The following is a 24,014-nucleotide window of genomic DNA, read 5'->3' on the forward strand; positions in this document are numbered from 1 at the left end:
ACAGTGTGTTCTGACTGTCTATAAACTATCCACCCCTAGGTGAGACAAGTAGATAATGTTTTGTATGAGCCAGGCAAGCGACCCAGGGGTGTCTACCTCCCAGCCCCTTGTTCCATGTCCACCAGGGACCGGGAGGCCCATGAGAGCACTGGGAGAGGAGCATTTATGCCTGAGAAGTTCCCATTCAATCAGCTCACCAGGATCAGAGCAAATCCGAGGACAAACATGGCATTAACTCCAGAGGGCTAACACGTGTAATCTAATCTGGAGATGCAAAGGGTGGGATACTAAAGTAGAAAAGTTTCTCAATCTCTCCAACCTCTAATTTGGACCAGAAAGAGCTGACAGCTTGATTTATCATCACAAAGGAACTTTATGCCCTAAAATAATTGCTAGAAACCTGGATGTTCCGCTAGAAAAATAAATCAACCTAAAAATGTAGTCTCCATATTACCGTGTCCCCAACACTTCAGGGATGACATCGAGCCTTTGGGTGAGATCTGGAGGTGAGTGTGGAAAGAGAAAGGAGGTTGTTTTGAAGGGGTGTTTATTGGAAAGCCCACTACAATCATGCTAGCTGCCCAAACCAATTGTAAAATTGCAGATTTATTATGTTTAGCAGAAATGCAGTCTGTACATCTGAAATATTATCCAAATGACCCGGCTTCAACTTAGAAATCTTCTATGAATTGAAACAAGTGAATTAGAAAGGCTCTTGCCTTTAGCACTGAAGGGTCTGTGAGAGGTGAGACAACATTTATAGTAGTGATAAAATACTATATTTAAGGCTATAAAAATTTGGCATACAAGGTCTCAGTTCAGAAGTAAATTTGTTTTATGTGCTTGGCAAAAGAGCAACCGAAAAGTTTTACAAATGGGAAGTTTGACCTACTGAGACTTCAAAACATAAAATATGTCAATTATTCCTCGGGACTGGGTATAGTAATTACCCCTCTGAATGTTAAAAAATGCAAAATCAGAAGCATGAAGTCAGTGACTGCTTACCTTGACCATGGCACGCATGGCTGATGACAGTTACGCAGAGCGACGGTCCAACTGTCACATTATGTGCCCAGGTGTGCATTAATGGGATGGGGCACTTGGGAACCTAGCAAGAAACTGAGGGAAAGCAACGGAACCCTGTCCAATGAACAGATACCTCATCTGGTGGGGCATCATGCTTCGGTCTGCCCAGAAGCCAGCAATCCTGTACTTGGGATTCTATGCCTGGTTCAAGCTAGAACTAGTAGAAAATGCTGGGCAACTGACAGATGTGCATTGTAATCCAAAGAGCCTTACTAATTTTAGCCTTCTCCACGTCTCTGACCTCATCATCTACCCCTCTCTCTTCATCCTTACTCTCAGCTACCCTGGGGGATCCTGGCCAAGATTGCTTCTAGCCCATTCTTGCTCCCAGGCCCTGCCCTAGCTGTTGTTTCCTCCACCTGGAATACTCTTCTTGAGATATTAACCTGGCTGGCTCCTTCCTGCCATCACATCTCAGTTTAAACATCACCTCTAAGAGGCTTCCCTGCAGCACCCAATCTAAAGAAGTCAGCCCGTCTCTGTTTCTGTCTCTGTCCCTACCTCTCTCTCTTTCTCCTCCCCCTACCCCTCACCTCCACTCTCACTCCACATACGCACAGCAATCACCTATTTTAATGCTGCCAGATCTCATGCAATTATCTGATATTTTAATTTTTTTTTCCTTATTTTTTTTGGCTGTGTCGGGTCCTAGTTGTGGCACGCGGGATCTTTGTTGAGGCATGCAGGATCTTTTCATTACGGCTCGGGCTTCTCTCTAGTTATGGCATGCGGGTTTTCTCTCTCTAGTTGTGGCACGTGGACTCTGTAATTTGCGGCACGTGGGCTCTCTCGTTGAGGCGCTCAAGCTCAGTAGTTGTGGCGCGCAGGCTTAGTTGCCCCACGGTATGTGGGATCCTAGTTCCCCGACCAGGGATGGAACCCGTGTCCCCTGTGTTGGAAGGTGGATTCTTTACCACTGGACCACCAGGGAAGTCCCTGATATTTTAATTTTTTATTTAGTTTTAAAACTTGTTTGCTGTGCTTCTTCCTTCATTAAAATGTAACTGCCAGGCAGGCAGGGACTTTGTTCTCTTTGCTGTTGTCTCATCAGTACCTGAATCCTGCCTACCACGTGTAGATGCTCAATACACAATTTTAGAACAAATAAACAAGCAGACTCCTGACAGGTAAACCTATGGGGCAGGTTTGAAAGAGCCCTTGTGGGGAGTGGAGGAGCCAGACTCCAGCCCCAGAGCTCACTTCAGGCAAGTCATTGCACGCTTGTCTCTGGGCCTCACGTGCTTATCTGGAAACAGAGACCGGATGATCGGTGGTCTGCCCTCTGTTCTGTGAAGCCCTTCCCTCCCCCCACTGTCACTTCTCCCAATTTAGCCAGAGCAGCTTTGCTTTGACCTTTTTTTATGTATTTGATTTTTCATAAGTTCCCATTTGATAAAGGATTCTGCTGCTAAAATAAAAATTTTAATCCTCCAGATTAGATAAACCCTTCTGCTTGAAGTTAATCCTGGCTCAGCCTCGTTACCAGTTGTGTGATTCTGGGAAATTCATTTAACTTCTTTAAACTTCGACATCATCATACATACTAGAGACAATTTCAGGACCTACCTCTCAGCATCTCTGGGAGTTACTCCACCCATGGTAGGCAGAATAATGACTCCCCAAAGATGTCAATGCCCTAATCCCCGGATCTTATGAATATGTTGTCTTACACAGCAAAAGGGACTTCGAAGATATAATTAATGTTAAAGATTTTCAGATGGGGATGTTATCCTAGATTATCCAGATGGGCCGAACCTAAGCACATGAGTCCTTAAAAGTGGAGAACCTTTCTAGCTACAGTCAGGAGGAGATGAAAGAGAAAGAGAAATCCCTCACTGCTGGCTTTGAAGCTAGCCGAAGGGGCCCCTGGAGCTGAGGAACATGTGTGGCCTCTACAAGCTGGATACAACCCTCCGTGATAGCTATTAAGGAAATGGATCTCAGTCCTACAACTGCAAAACAAAAACCTGGGGGCTTCCCTGGTGGCTCAGTGGTTAGGAATCCACCTGCCAATGCAGGGGACACGGGTTCGAGCCCTGGTCCGGGAAGATCCCACATGCCGCAGAGCAACTAAGCCCGTGCTCCACAACTACTGAGCCTGCGCTCTAGAGCCTGAGCTCACTGCAACTAGAGAAAGCCTGCGCGCAGCAACAAAGACCCAATGCAGCCAAAAGTAAATAAATAAATTTTTTAAAAAAATTAAAAAAAAAAAAAACATGAATTCTGTCAACCACCTGAATTAGTAAGGAAACAGATTCTCTCCAAGAGCCTCCAGAAAGGTGCCAGCCTTGCCACGACTCTGATTTTAGCCCAGTGAGACCCATACCGACTTCTGACCACAGAACTGTAAAATAATAAGTCTGTAATGTTTTAAGCTGCTAAATTTATGATAATTTGTTACAGCATCAATGGAAAACTAATACACCATTTAAAGTACGTAGTGAAGTACTTGGCACATGGTAAGAGCTCAATAAATGTTGGCATTTCTTATAAATATTATTAACAGCATAATTATTAACATTGTTTTATTATCTCAAAAATCTCTTCCTGCCTTGGTGTTGAGCTCTGAATTCTGAAACCCCTCTTCCTGCCTCTCCTGGAATAGCTTCCTTTTAGTTGTTTTAAAGGAATTGTTCACCAGCTTCAGGGGCTGAGTGTTGTGCTGGCTTGAAGAGCAAGGAAATTTCTTGAGATGCAAAAACAAGAATGCAAATTAACATCACTAAAGAGGGACAGATGGATAGGTGTTGCATATTTCTGGATAGGATAGCTTGAGAAGAACACCACATGACCTACACAGTAGTTTGGCTGGGAACAATTGACCTGAATCTAACCAACAGAAAATAGCAGGCAAATGCCAAATGAGAAACGTGCTATTAAAAAGGAACTTCTGGGGCTTCCCTGGTGGCGCAGTGGTTGAGAATCTGCCTGCTAATGCAGGGGACACGGGTTCGAGCCCTGGTCTGGGAAGATCCCATATGCCGCGGAGCAACTAGGCCCGTGAGCCACAACTACTGAGCCTGCGTGTCTGGAGCCTGTGCTCCGCAACAAGAGAGGCCGCGATAGTGAGAGGCCCGCACACCACGATGAAGAGTGGCCTCCACTTGCCACAACTAGAGAAAGCCCTCGCACAGAAACGAAGACCCAACACAGCCATAAATAAATTAATTAATTTAAAAAAAAAAAAAAAAAAGGAACTTCTGCCCTTCAAAAATGTCAGTGTCACAAAAAACAAAGAAGAACCAAGGAGTTGTTCCAGATTATAGGAGACTAAAGAGACAAGATAACTAAATGCAATATGTAATTCTAGAACAGATCACCACTGGACATGATTGAGTCAACTGAAAAAAACTGGAGTATAGATTGTAGATAAATAAGTGTATTCATTAATGTTAAATTTCCTGAAGTTGATGTCTATACTGTGGTTATATAAGAGAATGTACTTATTCTTAAGAAATACACACTGAAATATTTAGAGATAAGGGCCACAATGTGTGCGTCTTATTTTCAATGGTTCAGGGGAGTGGAAAAAAAAAATATATATATATATATACACAAACACACATGTAATATATGTGTGTATTTGTAAGGTATGTATGTGTGTGTATATGTATATTTTATACACAGAGTTAAAGCAAGTGAGCAAATTATACATCAAGTGGGGCAGAATGTTAGCAACAGGTAAATCTGAGTAAAGTATAAATGGTTTTACTCTTGCAACTTTTCTGTAAGTTTGAAATTACAGACATACCTTGGAGATACTGTGGGTTCAGTTCCAGACCACCACAATAAAGCGAATACCACAAAAAAGCAAATCACACAAAATTTTTGGTTTCCCGATGCATATGTTATGTTTACACTCTACTGTAGTCTATTAAGTATGCAATGGTATTATGTCTAAAGAAACAATGTATGTACCTTAATTTAAAAAGGCATTATTACTTAAAAAAAAAAAAAAAAAAAAAATGCTAACCATCATCTGAGCTTCCAGCAAGTCATAATCATTTTGTTGGTGGAGGGTCTTGCCTCCGTGCTGATGGCTGCTGACGGGTCAGGGTGATGGCTGCTGAGGGGTGGGGGTGCTGAGGCAGTTTTAGACAACAGTGAAGTTTGCTGCATCGAATGACTCTTCCTTTCACAAATGATTTCTCTGTAGCATGCAGTGCTGTTTGACAGCATCTTAACACAGAACTTTTTGCAAAACTGGAGTCAATCCTCCCAAACCCTGCCACTGCTTTATCAACTAAGTTTACATAATATTCTAAATCCTTTGTTGTCATTTCAACAATCTTCACAGCATCTTTACCAGGAGTAGATTCCATCTCAGGAAACCACTTTCTTTGCTCATCCATATAATTTGTCATGTTTGTTTCATCATGAGATTGCAGCAATTCAGCCGCACCTTCAGGCTCTACTTCTAGTTCTAGTTTTGCTATTTACATCATACCTGCAGTTCCTTCCCCCACCGAAGTCTTGAACCCCTCAAAGTCATTCGTGAGGGTTGGAATCAACTTCCAAACTCCTGTTAATGTTGATATTTTGACCTCTTCACATGAATCACATGTGTTCTTAATGGCATTTAGAAAGGTGACTCCTTTCCAGAATGTTTTCCATTGACTTTGCCCGGATCCATCAGGGGAATCACTATCTATAGCAGCTATAGCCTTATGAAATGTATTTCTTAAATAATAAGACTTGAAAGTCAAAATGACTCCTTGACTGCAGTATGAATATTGTGTTAGCAGGCATGAAAACAATATTAATCTCATTATACATCTCCATCAGAGCTCTTGGGTGACCAGGTACATTGTCTGTGAGCAGTAATAATTTGAAAGGAATCTTTTTTCTGATCAGATCTCAACAGTGGGCTTAAATTATTCAGTAAACCATGTTGTAAATAGATGTGCTGTCATCCAGGTTTTGTTGTTCCATTTATAGAGCACAAGCAGAGTAGAGTTAGCAAAATTCTTAAGGGCCTTAGGATTTTCAAAGCGGTAAATGAGTATTGGCTTCAACTTTTAGTCACCAGCTTCAGTAGCCCCTAACAAGAGAGTCAGCCTGTCCTTTGAAGCTTTGAAGCCAGGCATTGACTTCTCTTCTCTAGCTATGAAAGTCCTAGATGGCATCTTCTTCCAATAGAAGTCTGTTTTGTCTACATTGAAAATCTCTTGTTTAGTGTAGCCACCTTCATTCATTATCTTAATTAAAGATCTTCTGGATAACTTGCTGAAGCTTCTACATCAACACTTGCTGCTTCACTTTGTACTTTCATGTTATGGAGGTGGCTTCTTTCCTTAAACCTCATGAACCAACCTCTGCCAGCTTCAGACTGTTTTTCTGCAGCTTCCTCACCTCTCTTAGCCTTCCTAGAATTGAAGAGAGTTAGGGCCTTGCTCTGGATTAAGCTTTGGCTGAAGGGAATGCTGTGGCTGGTTTGCTCTTCTATTCCAACCACTCAAACTTTCTCCATATCAGCAACAAGCCTGTTTTGCTCTCTCATCATTCGTGTGTTCACTGGAGTAGCACTTTTAATTTCCTGCAAGAACTTTTCCTTTGCCTTCACAACTTGTCAAACTGTCTGGCACAAGAGGCCTAGCTTTCAGCCTATTTCAACATTTGACCTGCCTTCCTCACTAAGCTTGATCATTTCTAGCTTTTGCCATTGTAGGATTATTAATTGGCCTAATTTTGATATTGTATCTCAGGAAATAGGGAGGCTCAAGGAGAGGGAGAGAGAACAGGGAATGGCCAGTCAGCAGAGAAGTCAGAACACACACATTTAGCGAGTAAGTTTTCTATCTCATATGGATGTGGTTTGTGGGTCCCCAAAACAATTACAATAGTAACGTCAAAGATCACTGATCACAGATCACCATAACCAAAATAATAACCACGAAAAAGTTCAAAATAGTGTGAGAATTACCAAAATGTGACACAGAGACATGAAGTGAGCAAATGTTGTTGGGAAAATGGTACCAACAGACTTGCTCGATGCAGGGTTGTCACAACCTTCAATTTGTAAACTGTGCAATATCTGTGGAGTGCAATAAAATGAGGAGTGCCTGTAAAATGTTAAAAGAAAAACCACCCAAGTTTGCAATCCTGTACAGAGAAGGAACTGGTAGCACTTGGTGTCCATTCAAGCCACATGTTTTCTTCTGATATGTAATTTCATTTGATACCTATCTTATCATGCCTGTCCATTTTCTAGGCATCTAGAATGTATAGCTTCCAAAACTAGCATAAAGACAGAAAATTTCCTCAAACTTTCCTTAGGGTGTATTAAATGTAAGTCCTGGTCAAAGAAAACACAATTTTCAAATAATCCACTAATTTTAGATGTAATAGTTCTTAGACCCTGAAGTGCTAGCCTAGTGCTTAGAAATATCCAGACAGCAAGCTAAGTAAATAAATATACTGCCTCACAAAGGTGGCACAGCTGTCAGCCAAAATGTTAGATGAATGAAGTAATTAGTCCATTGTAAAAAATAATTACATGTATTTACTGCATATAGACAGAATTATTGATGATAATGGGCCTACAGGAGTAATCATGATGGGTTGGGTAAATCACAGGTGTCTCCAAATGATTCTAAATGTTTGCCTATTTAATTCTCATTGCAAAATAAGCCCTTTCATCTTTGATAATGTTGGTATAGAACACTGGTGTTTGGGGAGGTGTGCTTATGGAAACGGAATGCTGTTCCCTTCTATTCACATACCAAAATATATGAGGTTTTGAGCCTTCTGTGGTCAAGCCAGCCTCACTTCCAGCAGTGCCAAGTTTTTTTTAAGAAAATACTGGAGATTCCTAAAACGCATTAATGCTTTGGAAAATTGCTCTCATCACCAATAAGATGCTCTCATCACTCAGGCACCCACGTGTGCGTCCATCATTTGACAGCGTCTCATTCAATAGTGTCTCAAGAACCAGGAATGAAAATAACAATGGCTCTCCTACCAGGTCGGTGGCTTCTCTCAAAGTGGAGAAAGAAACGCTGAGCATCTCATCCATGTAATTTGTGACCATTAGAAAGACCGGGATGCGCTTTCGTTTAATCCCTTTGGACTAACAACATAGCCCATCTGGAGCATAAAAGCTCTAAGCCTAGAGAAAAGAGACAGCACAGATGAGCAGTTTCCACACAGTTTCTCCATTCAGAGGTGCTAATAAGGAAAAATGCCGAATTACTATGATTACCCGTGACTTGAACATAGCTTATCACCTGCCAATATGAATGAAGGCCCCTGGAGGGCTGAGGAATGGCTGGAAGAACAATGGCCTTGGAGACAGAATCTCTGTGGTGTCTGAAAGAGGAATCTCCGCTGACTGCAAGACGGTCTGCCTTATAAAATGGAGCTCTTTTCTAAGTGAACCCTGCAAACTAGTCCTGGGGTGTTCCCATGCCATGGAGAAAGAAAATAGAAGAGCTTTCACGGAAAAATCAGGCCCATAAAACATGAAATGAAGGGAAGACAGAGCCAGCAATTATCCCAAAGAATCATACGAGATAGCCAATCGAAGATACTTCATAGTGAGGCCAAGCTCTCCTCAAATTCGGCAGATAATTGTCAGCCTGCTTTCTACTTTATGTGTTATTGTGTAGACTTAATTACACTGTGAAATCCCTCTTGTTTTCAGACCTAAGTGCCACTGGAATGCTGTTACAGCCGTCACATGAGATTCATTAGGAAGAAGAGCTTGGCTTTGTAGGGACTGGGCATTTGGCTGTTCCATGGAATCTTTTCTCTGTCATCACAAAGCTCCTGTGTTAAGGGCATTGTAGGCTCTACAGCACAGCACCTCCAGCCCTGCAAGGCCCCACAAGCCATCATGTCTCAGGGGTGGCTTGCCTCGTTGGCAGGTGCTAAGCTTTTATTTTTATTATGATAATGGGCTCATTTCCCCATGAGCTGTTTAGATTAAGTATTGCCACAGCCTGAGTTCTCTTTTATGGTCAACTTTTCACTTTATTTACTGCAGCACCAAAACAACTAGGATTTGTTTATTAATCTTTGTTCTCTTTGGGGATGGCTACAAGGAGAAAGGGCTCTCGGAAATTTGAAGAGTATTACCTTTTTGTTTAGTAATTCATGGTCCATCCTCACAAAGCCATGCATACATGCTTGTGCATACATGCTTGTGGGTGCATTCACATACACACACGTGTGCACACACACACACACACGCACACACGCACTCGTTTGGGGAGCCCCTACTCTCACACCATAGACACAGCAGCGTTCTAACATGGGACGGGGGGGTGGAGAGACTAACTGTAGGCTGGAGACCAGGACATGTGCCCTTCATTAATAGGTGGAAGAGCAAATAAGATAAAAACGTTTCTCATCTTCCACTACCTTCTCTAGATAAATCAGTGTTGTGCTCATAGCGCTGCTTCTAACATTTTTTCAGCTTTTTCCTAATTCCTAGTCCTCACCTCAGTCTAGTACATTTAAGAAATCTTGAAAAACGACCACTTTTGGAGAATGTGCTCAGAGGGTCTCTCCCTTCTTCTCGCCCAGCCCATCCCACACACGTACACATGCACATGCTCGGCTCCAGGTACTGTGTTCCTCTACACCTGAAAACTAATTCCCTTCTTATTCTAAATAACACACAGAGTGTTATTGAAAAAGCTCACGCTGACAAGAGTTGCTGCAGTATCACCGGTTGCAGGGGATCATGTGTGTGGATTTGCATAGTTCTTAGTCAGAGCCATAGTTTCAAGTGTACGTCCTGTGAACTCCATTGTATTGGAGAAACACCGTAAAACGTAGTTTTGATGTTCAGAGAACTTGAAGCCCTGGGCTAGTGGTCAGTAAATCTAGATTTAGTTCTCAAGCTACCACTAATTAGCTTCTGGCTTTGGTCAAGTCCTGAAAAGTCTAGGTTTCAGTACTTTTATCTGTACAAATGGGGGAGAGGGGTGGAAACTGAACAAGATCAAGGGGCCTAAATTCAAGTCCCTGCAGGTGCCAGGCAGGAACCACGATCAGGTGGGCCAGCTGGGGACTCAGGCCCCCAGGGGTCCACCCATCTAGAGAAGTCATCTGCTGCTCGGCCCTTGTCCATTGTTGCAGGCAGAACTTGAGGTAATCCAGACTGTTATGAGAAATCTTTTGATTTCTTTAGACAGAGTAGGGGTCAACCCTGTGCTAGCCAACCAAAATTTTGGCAAACCAGATTCCAGTTAAGCAGCTTCTGAACTACTTCCCCTCCAAGGTCCTCCAGCCCTATTTTGTATGGCATTTAGAGCCATCCAGCAACTGGCATGAAAACCAAGTATTCAGAAGAGTGTACGGACCCTGGGGAAGACGGTCACTGAATCGCTCAGGTCATCGAACAATTATGAGCTGTGGTCATCGCTCACTCTACACTGTTTCAGCAGGTCCAAGTAGTTTGTGATGAAAATTGAGATGGGATTGATGGCTTTTGAGAAGGAGGAGGGGCTTAGGAGGAACATTAAAGGAAACAAAACTCCATTTTTAACTGTACATGATACTCCTGGTTGACGGTATCCATAAGGAAGAGGAAGTAGGTCTCTGTATAATCTACCACACGACTCTGGAGACTCAGCAAAACCTCTCAGGGCTGTAAGAAATAAAAGCACAGAAGTACAGAGAAAGGAGCAATCAAAACGTACCCAGTAGTCAGTCCACAGAAGCCATCAAATAACACAGGAGAGAAAATGGGTAGCAATGAATAAGGCACTGAACACAGCAAAATTCTCAGACCAAGCGAAACATTTTTGAAGAAAACTTTCCAAATTCTGTGAAGTTTTCTAAAGGTAGAGTAAGAGGCAAAGGCTCCAAACCTAGGGGGAAAGATAGAATCTCTGGCTGGTGCCTCCTGATTAACAAGTAGAAAGTGATCCAGTTGTTATAGCGACTTGAAGATACACAAAAGAAAACATCACTTCTTTAAAATATTCCTGACAATGAATAGGCAGAGCCTTTCAAAATATCTTCTTAAAAATGTAAGAGGCTCTTTTTTTTTTTTTCTTTAAGAGCCTATCACACAGAATGCTTCTTAGATTTTTTTTCCCCCCAGATAACAAGACTTGTTTACACAAGCTCTAGTTTGCTTACACAGGTGAGCAATTTGGGCAAAAAGTAATGACTTATTACTAACAGAAAATATGTCTGTTAGAGAATAAATTTTGTTTTTCAGCAGTTTGTTTCTGTTTAGGCAGCAAAGGGAGATCAACGTATGTTGTCTTGGTTTTCCCTTTTTTCTAACGATGTATTTAGCTGGAGAGTTTCCCTGGATGCTGAGGTTGTGAAATGCACCTCAGCAGAGTCAGGAAATGAAAGGAAAGGATTTTCAAAATCCTAAAGCATAGGATTTTGGTGGGACTGCATGCCCAGTCCCTCTGCCTCCTCCAGCTTGGCTCCTGCAGCCCCAGACATTTACTTCAGAATCCAAAGGATCGGGCTTCCCTGGTGGCACAGTGGTTAAGAATCCGCCTGCCAACGCAGGGAACACGGGTTCGAGCCTTGGTCGGAGAAGATCCCACATGCTGCGGAGCAACTAAGCCCGTGTGCCACAACTACTGAGCCTGTGCTCTAGAGCCCGTGAGCCACAACTACTGAGCCCACGAGCCACAGCTACTGAAGCCCATGCTCCTAGAGCCCGCGCACCGCAACGAAGAGCAGCCCCTGCTCGCCGCAACTAGAGAAAGCCTGTGCACAGCAACGAAGACCCAGTGCAGCCAAAAATAAAAAATTAAATTAAAAAAAGGATCCAAAGGATTGCTCTGTTTTGCTCCAGACAGTTTAACTTTGGCAGAGTATCCTGACTGGAGATTCCAAGCAAAGTCTTGAAATGAAAACTGCAATGATGAAATATCCTGGGGAGCCCTTCTGTACGGGGTGGAGGGCTCTTACTTAAATGATTTGGGTAAACTGTTGGTGCAAAGTCCAGATGAAGTGTCCCAAGGCTATGGCCTGGACAGACATTCTTTAGCTGACAATGTGATGTGGGCTTTTGCTAACTGGTAGAGGGATCAGTGGTCTTTATATAAATATATATATTTATTTTATTTATTTATGTTTGGCTGCATTGGGTCTTCCTTGTTGCACACAGACTTTCTCTAGTTGCTGCGAGCAGAGGCTACTCTTCGTTGCGTTGCATGGGCTTCTCATTGCAGTGGCTTCTCTTGCTGCGGAGCACGGGCTCTAGGCGTGCAGGCTCAGTAGTTGTGGCGCACGGGCTTAGTTGCTCCACGGCATGTGGGATCTTCCCAGGCCAGGGATCGAACCCGTGTCCCCTGCACTGGCAGGTGGATTCTTAACCACTGCACCACCAGGGAAGTCAGGGATCAGTGGTCTTAAATAGCATAGTAAGCCTGCATATTATGGTCTTTTAGAATGAGTGTGGGAATATTTTTAAGCAAAGATGTGTAATCTTAAAGAGAAGTGGAGTAGAGGAGATAGAGAAATCACTTGGAATTCACAGAAACAGAAGTTTCCAAATCTGCATTTGTTCTGTATGATCTTGGACAAGCCTTGGGGCTCAGTTTGCTCATCCTTAAAACGAGGGGCTTGGACCACCTTCAGTTCAGCCAATATATCAAGCACCTTCTACATGCTGTCACCTCCCACCTGTGTCCTCAACAACCGCTCCTCCTCAGTGTATGGCTCCAAATACAGTACCACTCAGCTGCTCAAGCCAAACTTCCTAGAAACCGTTATTTCTCCCTCTCTCTCTGGACTTTGTTAGGAATACCTCTCTCCACAATTCAGAAACAAGTGAGCATTAAGTTTTGGCAGGGGTGTCATACAGAAAAAAGAGAAAAATATCAACCTGATTGTTTATAAGGCTAAAGTGGAGAATGTTATTAGATCTACAAAAAAATGAGCAACCTAACACTCCTCCTGCCTCCATGAAACTTCCCATCTCAAGCATGCTGCGTCTCTTCTCCCAAACTCACCAATCACACAGGACAGAGCATTCCTCTTCCCCTTAAGAAGAAGTAGGCGAACTAGACAGAAGGACTGGTAGCTAGCTTTCCAATATTTTAAAGAGCAAGGCAGAAACACAGAGAAAAATGGTGGTCCCTAAACACTCGCTATATCACTGCATTAGTTTCCGAGGGCTGCTGTAACAAAGAACCACAAATTGAGCTGGCTTAAAACAACAGAAATGTGTATTTCTCACAGTTCTGGAAGCCAGAAGTCCAAAATCAAGGCATCAGCACAAGTGACTCACTTCTGGTGGCTCTGAGGGAAGCTCGTTCCTCACCTCCCTTGCTTCTGGTAGTCGCTAGCCATCCTTGCCTTCCTTGGCTTACACCTTCATGACTCTAATCTCTGCCTCAGTGGCCTCATTACCATCTTCCTTCTGTGTCTGTGTGTCTGTCTTCATGTGCCTTCTTATACGGACATCAGTCATTGGATTTAGGGCCCCACCCTAATCAAGTAGGACCTCATCTTAACTTCGTTATTTCCAAGTAAGGTCCCATTCACGGGCACCAAGGGTTAGGACTTGAATAAATTGTTTGGGGGGACATAATTCAATCCAGTCACCCAGTCATTTCTACTTCCTAAACATTTTTCACTCTGCCCACTTTGACCCACATCCGTGACCATACTTTAGTTCAGGTCACGAACACAGTTCACTTGGATACTGCAATAGTCTTCTAACTGGTCTCCCTGATTCTAGTCTTTTTCTACTCTTTCACTCTCAAAATCCAGTCTCTATACTGCAAAAATGACTTTCTAAAATTTAAACCTGGTTGTGACAACTGCCTATGAATCTAAAATGATTTCCCACGGCTCTGGGTAAAGTCTGTATCCCTGAGTGTGATGTAAAATCTTCTTCATAATCCAGCCACTGGTCTCTTCTGTCTTCTCTCTCCTGTCTTTTCCTGCTTCCTCGAGCCCTAACATCTACTCTTCACTCTAACTGCCTCAAATTCTTTACAATTCACTTTTGTACTTTTCGCATTCTTCTTTTTAAAAACCTGTATGTTTTTAAGGCGAGGGCATCTATGCTGTATTCTAACAAGATTTTGCCACTCCCTCTATGGTTTCTTCAAGGAGAATCTCATGAGCCCTTTTACTTAAGGAATTATTGCCATATATTTAACTCTTTCTACCTCCAGGCCTTTCCACACAAAAAGGTCCTTTCTTTCTCTCTCTCTCTCTCCTTTTCCCTCCCTCCCTCAAACTCATTCTTCAGGTCTCATCTAAGCTGTCACTTCCTCAAGGAACACCCCCCCAACATACACCCTATTTTCTTCTTTGTAAATCGTTCACAATTCCATTAGTAACACTGATCACACAGCACTCATTACAATACCTTTTTACTTGCTGCATTGCCCCCTAGACCCTGAGCTCCATATTGTACAGGAATTAGTCATCATTGTAGCCCTAGCATATAGTAGAACTCAAAATGTATTTGTAGAAGGAATGAATTAATGCTGGGCATAACGCTAGGCACTAGGGTTGCAGAGATAAGTAAGATATATTCCCTGACTACGGCAGGTCACAAATAATTCACAATATCCCAACTGAATAAGAGTGGCAGCATCAATATAAAGCTAACTGGAAGCTCAGAAAAAAAGACTCATTCTTTTGGAAGAATTAGAGGACTCAAAACAAACGAACAAAAATGTTTCATACTCTTAGGACATACAAGCTGGGCCTTGAGCTTAAGTTCCCTTCTGGCTCTTACATTTTATGAGTCCAAGTCTTTCATCAAAATTTCAAAGAACTTCCTGCCACTGTTTTAGTGTCTTTCTGAAATAACTGATGCTCTTTCATCCACCAAATTTTCATATCCTCTTCTCAAGGTATTTTCTTTCTTCTTCTTTACTAAGTTCTTTATTTTTCTTCACAGTCTAAGAGCTGTTCGTTTTCTTGGTTATTCTACAATTTTAGTATGATGGGTCTTCTTGCAGATTAAAAACATAATTATATGTTTATGCTGTTTCTTGGGACTAATGCTTAGAATCTTTTAACAATTCTGGAAAATTCCCAGGTATTCTATTATCTTTGAATATTGCCTCTTTCCCATTCTGTTGGGTTGGCCAAAAACTTCTTTCAGGTTCTTCCATAACATCCTACAGAAAAACCTGAACGAATTTTTTGGCCAACCCAATATTATCTCTTTTGGGAACTTTGATATATGTTAGACCTTGTTGTTTTAACCTCCATTACCTCTCATCACTCTTTCCTGTTTTCTATCTTTTTGTCTCTCTGGACTGAATTTTCAGTCTTTTCTTTGTATCCATCTTTGAGTTTACTAGTTTTCTTCCTCTTATGCCTTATCTGCTTAACCTATCTATTGAGTTCTAAATTCACATTTTTATGTCTCTGTCTCTCACTTATAGAGGTTATATTTGGTTCTTTTCAAACTGTTTGGTTACTTTTCTGTGTTCAGGATGCTCTTTTATTTCTTTAAAAATATTAAATATTTGTTATTTTTATATTCCACGTCAGATAATTTCAAGATCTGTAGTCTCTGTGGGTCTGATTCTGCTGTCTGTTATTTCTGCTGACTTTCACTCAGAGCACCTGATTTCCTTATGGTTTATGTTTTTAAACTGTGATCATTCTCCTTGAATGTGATAATATTTTGAGATCTGTGTTAAGATTACATTTCTCTAGAGAAGATTTGCATTTGCTTCTTCCAATTGCCTAGGGATACTACCTACCTGGAACTAATTTAAATTGAATTTGCCTTTTGAGGTGTTTTAGAACACATAGGTAACATGAATTCTGATTAAAAACTCTATGTAAGATCCAGTGTGTGTTTACAAATTCTCAGAGGAGGTTTGCTGTTGATATTATAATCTATCGAAGGCTAAGACCAGGATGATTTTTTTTCTGTCCTCTTCTCCTGGCAAGTTTATTTTTAATTCATCCTTACACTGACACTGTAGTCCTTGGGTTCCCACTTCAGTCTTGTATTTTATCTGGCAACCCTAACTATAATAAGAATGCTCTGAATTTCTCCATTTAAAAAGAGAGATAAAAGCCTAATTAAGGGGGAAGAGAGAAGATTCATAACTGGGTTTCTCTCTGGCCCTAAACAAATATTTCTGCAGTGCTCTAGATTAAAGGTTTTTTCATCTATTTTACATTTTGCCACATCATGATGTCTTCTCTAATTAGCTTTGTTAATTGCTGTCCCCTTACCAGATTGCAAACTCCTTGAGAGCAAGGATTGCCTTTCTTTTCTGCATATACTCATTACAATACGAAAAGCAGTGTATGGACTGCCATTAAGTATGTGTTTATTGCTCCTAAGTCATTTCACTGCCGAGTTCTCCTCCTTTTCCATCCACCCAGGTGCTCAAGCCAGAGTCAGGGAATCATCCTACCTCCCTACCTCTCACATTTTATCATCTATTCTTCTATCTTTTTAATTTCTCTCAAATCTGATTTTTTTTGGCCACGCTGCACAGCAAGCAGGATCTTAGTTCCCCCACCAGGGATCAAACTCATGCCCCCTACAGTGGAAGTGCAGAGTCCTAACCACCGGACCACCAGGGAAGTCCCCAAATCTATTTTCCTTCATGACTGCAGCCACAGTCTTAGTTTATCTCTAATCATTTTCCCTCTAGTATATTCCTTAAAAGGGTGTTTCTCAAACGTGTTACATGGAATCGTGGTTTTGCATGATTTAATAAAGGTAACCATGTTTACAGTAAAATAAGTTATTTTCTAATACAGCTTTTCATGGCTTCCCATTACTCTGAGATTAGAATGCAAACCTCTTACCTTGGCCTAGAAGACCACATTTGATCTGATCCTGCCCTTGAACCTGGCCTCATATCCTGACTCTCTCCCTTTCTCCTTATTCCCTTTAGCCCCACTGACCTTCTTGACGTTGCCTGAACAGATCAAGCTTTCTTAGCCTCTGTTTGGAACACTCTGCCCTCAGAACTTCACATGACTAACTCCTTGTTACCATTCCAATCTCTATTCAAATGTCAGTTCTTGAAAGGCTCTCTCCCAACTAGCCAATCTAACACTTCCCTTCTCCCCTCTAGTCTCATCACTTCTAACCCTTTATCTGAATGTGTATACTTATTTACGTCTTCCTTCTTCATTCAATGCCTATTTCTGGAGCATCTGCTATGTGCCAGGCAATACTGTTGGTATTAAGGTACAGAAAAATAAAACAAAACAAAACAAGCTGTCTTCATGGAGTCTGCATTTTAGACTTCCATGAATGTATGAACCAGCCATGTTCATACATTCATTGAAGATTTAATTTACATTCTAATAATTATCTGCTTTTTCTTTTATTGTCTGTTTTCCCCCTAAAATGTAAGCTCCAGAACGAATGAATAAGTGAATGAACATACGGCTGTAGTGAGCAATCCTCATAGGGACTCAGCTGTGTATATTCAGCCATCACTTCTACCAGCTAGTTGATTTAGAGAAGGATGAAAATCCATAAACAGCTTGCCTATTATGCTATTCCATTGTTGGAATCAGGAGACTTGGTAAAGACTAAAGTCCAACAGAGAACTGAGCCTTCTTTAGCCAACATTTGTAGACAATGATTTAGATTATTTATTCATGTCTCTTCTACTACCGTGTCCCTCCAGTGTGCCGTGCCCCATTGTCAGCTGCACTATTTGCCTTACTGCCAATTCAAATATTTATTCATTGTCCTTGGACACCATTGAGGACAAAATGACTGAAAACCATCAACAGTCCCCCTAACCAAATACTTTGTATCCCAGCACCATTGAACCTTCCAGAAAAATCTTCTGCTTTGGCAAAGCTGTCAGAGGGTCCATTTCATATTTGAGTGTTCCCTATCTGAAGCAATTTTAAGTGCAAAGTCTGTTTGGATTATGTACTTTCTAGTGCTAGGCTTATAATTAGTTGCATTCTTTGGGCATATAAATCTCTTAACCCAGTTCATTTTCCTTGGGTAGACTGAAGAACTTCCGTGACTCGCCTACAAATTTGTACAGCACTGTGCAGTAACTAAGTACATATTTACTCTGGGATAATATGCATTATTGACAATGTGCTTAATTATCTCCCTGAACAATTTAAGTACTGGCTGCTTGTAAGGCTGTCTCTCTCCTCAAAGGGAGCAGTAGTGCATCTCAGTAGGGGGTGGACATTCTGCTGATGCTCCAACAAGGCTGCAGGTGCTCATAAATGGTGGTTTAAGAATGGTTGGCCCAAGTGACAGCCCCAGCCCACTTAGGGAGTCTGAGGCAGAGCCAAGAACAACCCCATTTCCTAGTCATCTGCCTCCTTTACAGAATCCTATCAGAAAAACAATTCATATTAAAAGTGAATTTTTTAAAAGGAGTTTACACAAACATCTGCCACTGTTTTAACCACACCCCATGGAAGAACGTCAGTCTTGTCCCAGTGATGTAGAATTAGGGAATGCTGAGAAACAAAATGGAAAGATGAGAAAATAGAAGTAGGCAGGAAAGGGACAGAAAATGAAGAGCAGAAGCAAAAGTCCAGGTCCCTTGGGGGAGATCTGTGGGAGGAGAGTGTTTCCAAACATGTGGCCCAAATGAGCCCTAGAACTCATAACCTGAGCACTTTCTTTCTTCCCTTAATAGCATTTTTGATTCTAATTAATTCCATAACACACATTTATTAGGAAAATATGGAAACATACACAGACACATAAATGAAATAAATCACACTATTAAATCACACTACTATTGACATTTTAGCTTTTTTTTCTGATTTTTGATAAAGTTGTATCTAGATAGATAGATAGATAGATAGATAGATAGATAGATAGATTATACATGTATCTAGATATGGATTATCCTTTTTTACCTAGCCTATCTTGAAAATGTTTTCATGTCTTTAAACACTCTTGAGAAACAAAATTTTAATGGCTATGTACTAGCCCATCTTGTACGAATGTACCAGATTTTTTTTAACCTATTCCCAATAGATGAACTTTTAGGCTGTCTTTTGCAGGGACGTAAGTATTGGTTATTTTCTTTTTTTTTTTTTTTTAAATTATTTATTTATTTTATTTTTATATTTTTTTATTCTTGGCTGTGTTGGGTCTTCGTTTCTGTGCAAGGGCCTCCTCCAGTTGCGGCAAGCGGGGGCCACTCTTCATCGCGGTACGCGGGCCTCTCACTATCGCGGCCTCTCCTGTTGCAGCGCACAGGCTCCAGACATGCAGGCTCAGTAATTGCGGCTCACGGGGCTAGTTGCTCCGTGGCATGTGGGATCTTCCCAAACCAGGGCTTGAACCCGTGTCCCCTGCATTGGCAGGCAGATTCTCAACCACTGCGCCACCAGGGAAGCCCAGTATTGGTTATTTTCATCTAGAAAGTTTGTTCTGGGAATAAATTTATGTACTAAAGCTATAGTGGGTGGTAGAAAGGTGGAGAAAGTAGAATCTAGCCCTATCACTCAAACACGTTCATTCATGTCTATATTTTCAACTTTTCCTCCACCCCAAAAGTGCTAGGTGAACAAGCTGATTAGAATTATATAGTCTGTCTGTAAATAAGGGCTGGAAGCCAAGTGCAGGGAGTCCTTATATATAAATATATGCATATGAGTGAAGTCATCAGAGTCACTCCTTTCAATTATAACTTTAAGGAAGCAAATGTAAGACATATTCCTGGAAGTTTAACATATGAATTCATTAGCTCAGATGTGGCTTTCGGTTAGGCGTGGCCTGAGTCAGTGGTCTTCAAAGAGAAGTGTGCAAGACAATCCACTGGGCTGCAGAAAAATACAGAACTTGTATTCAAAATTATTTTTAGGTTATTCTCTTAAATGTTCTACTTCAGCATGCCTTTTTTTTTTTTTTTTTTTGGCTGCGGTGGGTCTTCGTTGCTGTGCGCAGGGTTTCTCTAGTTGGGGTGAGCAGGGGCTACTCTTCATTGCGGTGTGCAGGCTTCTCATTGCGGTGGCTTCTCTTGTTGGGGAGCACGGGCTTTAGGTGTGTGGGCTTCAGTAGTTGTGGCACACGGGCTCAGTAGTTGTGGCTCGCGGGCTCTAGAGAGCAGGCTCAGTAGTTGCGGAGCAAGAGCTTAGTTGCTCCGCGGCATGTTAGATCTTCCCGGACCAGGGCTTGAACACATGTCCCCTGCATTGGCAGGCGGATTCTTAACCACTGCGCCACCAGGGAAGCCCTAGCATGCCTTTTTAATGTATGTAAAATATTCATGCACCAGTACATATAAATAATTTACACACACACATATATGCATTGCAGGTACCTGTTAATTTTTTTTTAAACCATATTTCAAAAAAATATGGGGATTACTGCTTTTGATTTGTGGTATTATGGAGCTCGGAGAGTTATTGGGGCTAGAAACCTATAAATTATGGGTGGAGCATCAGTTTGGTCTAATGCTTTGCCTGAGTGTGGGAGGCACTGGGAAGGCAAGTAAAGCCCCAAGTTTGGTCAAGCCTAGGGTATAGGTGATTGGGCCTGGAAAGGTGACTAAGCCAAAAAGGTCGAGATCACCCGAGAAAAGCAAGCCTCTAAGGTATGCTGAATTACAATGAGGTGGGTGCTGTTTTATGGCACAGATGTGGCCTAAGAGGCCAAGGTAGAAGGACCCTAATGAGTCTAGGACAGCTGAGAAGAGACTGAGGTAGGTGAGAGCTTAGGAGCCTCCCAAGACTGCAAGTTTAACATGCCCATTAGTCTAGCATTCTAGGCAGTAACCTAGTAGGTCTTTGCAGTAATGGGACATGGGACAGACAGGTTTCAATAGGCAGTAGTAGAGGGAAGCCTGGCTAGCACGGGGTATGGACAAAGTCCTAGAAGCCTAAAAATGTATTTTGAGAGAAATAGCCCAAGGCAAGTTAGGAGCACCTTGACATTAACTTTTCCCCACAGTTTTACAGAGACTCAATTCTGCCTAAACAATATATCTAATCCCTGGCTAATTCTGGCATATCTAGATATTATACAATAAAAGGCTAGTCTTGAGGCACCAGTTTCTTCTGTCTCCCTCAAACGAAAAAGAAACATACAATAAGAAACATAAATTTAGAGAAAGCAAATTAGAGTCGTTTTAGCTTGTATGTATTTTTAATTACGTGACTCAAAGTTTATGTAAACCATAAAAATAAATTTTTTTCTCTGGACATTTTTAAATGTTCAGTTCCATCTGAAGTTTAAAATATCTCTTTTCCAATATAGTTTGTAAGTAGGATGTACAGAACTCCTAATGTGGCCCTGATCCACCCCTATTCAATGGTGAAGGCTATAGGTATTACTGAGAACAAAATAAAATGTCAGAGAATGTAAGTTGACCACTGAAGGTGACATTGACAGCAGGAGTCAATGTCTCCATGAGGACAGGGCATTTGTGGTGGGTTCCAGCCCTGCTGGTCTCCAAGGGAACAGTGGAAAGGTGACGCAGAGAATCACGTAGCTCTGTCCAGACAGAGTGGACGCTGTAGTCCTACTCACCCCATCCCATAAAAATGAGACAATAAAACAATTTTTCTCAAGAAATGAAGGCTGTATCCCCATCTTGACAAGGCATCTGCTCGCACATTCTCCTTAGCTGGGATGTGAGCAGCTGAAAGCCAGTGGCTGTTTCTGAAGGCTTTTTTCTAAAAGTGGAAGTCTCTCACTCTCTGAATTCTGTCTGAACTTGCCCCATCCCTCCTCAAAATATGCTCTCTCAGCTCAAAGTTTGACAAGATCAAATAACCAGAGCTATTTAAATACCCTGTTTTGGGTAAAGCTTCCAAGACAGTTAACAATTCTAGCTTGTTTACACTCTTCAAACACCACCCCCTCACTCCTCACCCCAACACACACACACATATTAGAAGTCAGGAAAATTCACCTTCCTCCTTAAGCCCTCCTTACCAACCAAATGCCAACTTGACTTAGAGTCAATTTCTAGGTTTGGAATTGTTACCTTTCCTTAATCCCAAAGCAGCTGCCTCTCAGTGGTCAAGCTAAATCCATTTAGCTGATGTTTGACTTGTGGATCTTCTGCGGTAGAAAAATTTTTCTAAATAACTCTTAATGCTTTAGAACTGTTAATAATGAGAAAGACTAGTGGGCATTCATGAGCTGTTATAAGACAGGGTTCCTGTTCTACGCCTTATTCATTTATGCAAACTGTTGTAAAGGTACCAAATTCACTGTGCAACTGGGCTGGAAAAGTCCCTGGAATGGAGATTACATTGGTATGCACATTTCTGAGGCTTGGTTCTGTTTCACATTTTCATCAGTGACCTGCTTAAGGGAGCAGAGAGCAAACTCATTAAGTTCCTAGATGGGAGGGATGGCCAGAACATTAGAGAACAGGATTAGAATTTCCCCAGCCCTTGCCAAATTAGCAAAACTGTCAGAGTCAAATATGTTCATGGGGGACAGGCAGGGAAGAGGAAAGCTGCCCAAATGCAAGCCGAGTAGTAGCAACTTATTTAGGAGCAGAACTGAAAAGACTATAGATGCAAGCACAGACTAGTAGCAGGAAATAAACTTACCCAGTATAACCACTAGCGTTCATTGAGACATTTGCACCCCCTTAAGATGGATTCAGATTCCCCAATCAATGGATTGGAGAAGCATAAAGCCCTCCCCTAAGAATTCTAAGAATTCCAGTGAGCTTTTCTTCTCATGGCACCTCTAAATTCAGATTCCTGATTCCATTTAATTTCCCTGGTTTATGATTCATTTCACTGCCCTGCTCTAGTGACCCTATAGCAAACCACGTTGACCCAGACATAAAAACCATTTCCCTCCCATGAGCAAACCATGGCCTCCTGCAGAAGGGCCTGGCTATCTCCTTGGTTGTCTTGGCTCTTGCTTAATCCTTCTGATTAAACTTCTATCCCAAGTAGCTTAGCAAGATATTTTCCTAAATACAGACAGTTCTCTCCTTTAGAGGAACTCTGGGACCAGCTATTAAGAGAATAACATTTACACCTGTGTTATCTAACAGAAGCCAACATGACAAAGTCACGAGCCAACAGTGCTTCAGCCAAGGGCCGGCCCATATCTTCTGTAAAGTAAACAAATACTAGATAGTAAATACTTTCTAACTCTATTGCAACCACTCCGATGCTATAACATGAAAGCATTCATACAAAATATGCAAACAAAAGGGGCCTGACTGGATTTGGCCCCCGAGTGGGCCATAGTTTGCCAACTCCTGCAACACTCAGCTTCAGAATCTTAGACTTTCGGGGAGGCTTAGCAGCCATATCATTCAACCTGCAGAAATCAGCACCCAGAAAATAGAGTGCCGCTTACGCGGGTTCACAAGACAGGTAAGCCAGGGTTAAAACTTCAAATTAGAAACAGGTAGCCCAGTTCCCAGGCCAGCCTATATCATCACTATCTATCTATCTATCTATCTATCTATCTATCTATCTATCTATCTATCTATCTAGATACAACTTTATCAAAAATCAGAAGAAAAAGCTAAAATGTCAATAGTAGTGTGATTTAATAGTGTGATTTATTTCATTTATGTGTCTGTGTATGTTTCCATATTTTCCTAATAAATGTGTGTTATGGAATTAATTAGAATCAAAAATGCTATTTCCAGAAGGTTCTAAGGATCCCTGCTTACATGGCAGAACTTCTTCTAGAAATTCTCCACTATAACTTTGGCACATGCATTAGTCGTAGTATGTGTGAGACACAGTAGTATCGTCTTGCAGCACCTCGAGGAGGAGGACCCAAGATGAAAGTCTGACTAAAGATGCGGATGAGGCTGACTCTACCACCAAGGGGCAGACTTCTTGAAAACCAGAGTAAAGCCTAGAATAGATCAGGAAGGAAAACTAGGCACAAAGTTCAAAGGACATAACTTTATTTCGTTTAAATAAAGTTAAAGGTGACATAAATCCTCATATACCAAGAGGAATGTTTCCAAAAGGAGCAATTGTTTTCCATCTCCTTTTAGAATGAAAAGAGCAGAAGTGGAGTATAGGTTAGATCACAGAAAGAACTTAATGGAGGTAAC

At 41.6% G+C, this 24,014-nt stretch overlaps 1 protein-coding gene across 8 annotated transcripts in view; it reads left to right on the forward strand.

The window, feature by feature from the left end:
* Positions 1–24,014, forward strand: part of PCSK5 (proprotein convertase subtilisin/kexin type 5) — a 465,151-nt gene that overhangs the window by 390,565 nt on the left and 50,572 nt on the right. The gene's annotated exons all lie outside the window — the stretch shown is intronic.

Source organism: Balaenoptera borealis (genome assembly GCF_965194805.1).
Source record: "Balaenoptera borealis genome assembly, chromosome: 8".
NCBI classification, from domain to species: domain Eukaryota; kingdom Metazoa; phylum Chordata; class Mammalia; order Artiodactyla; family Balaenopteridae; genus Balaenoptera; species Balaenoptera borealis.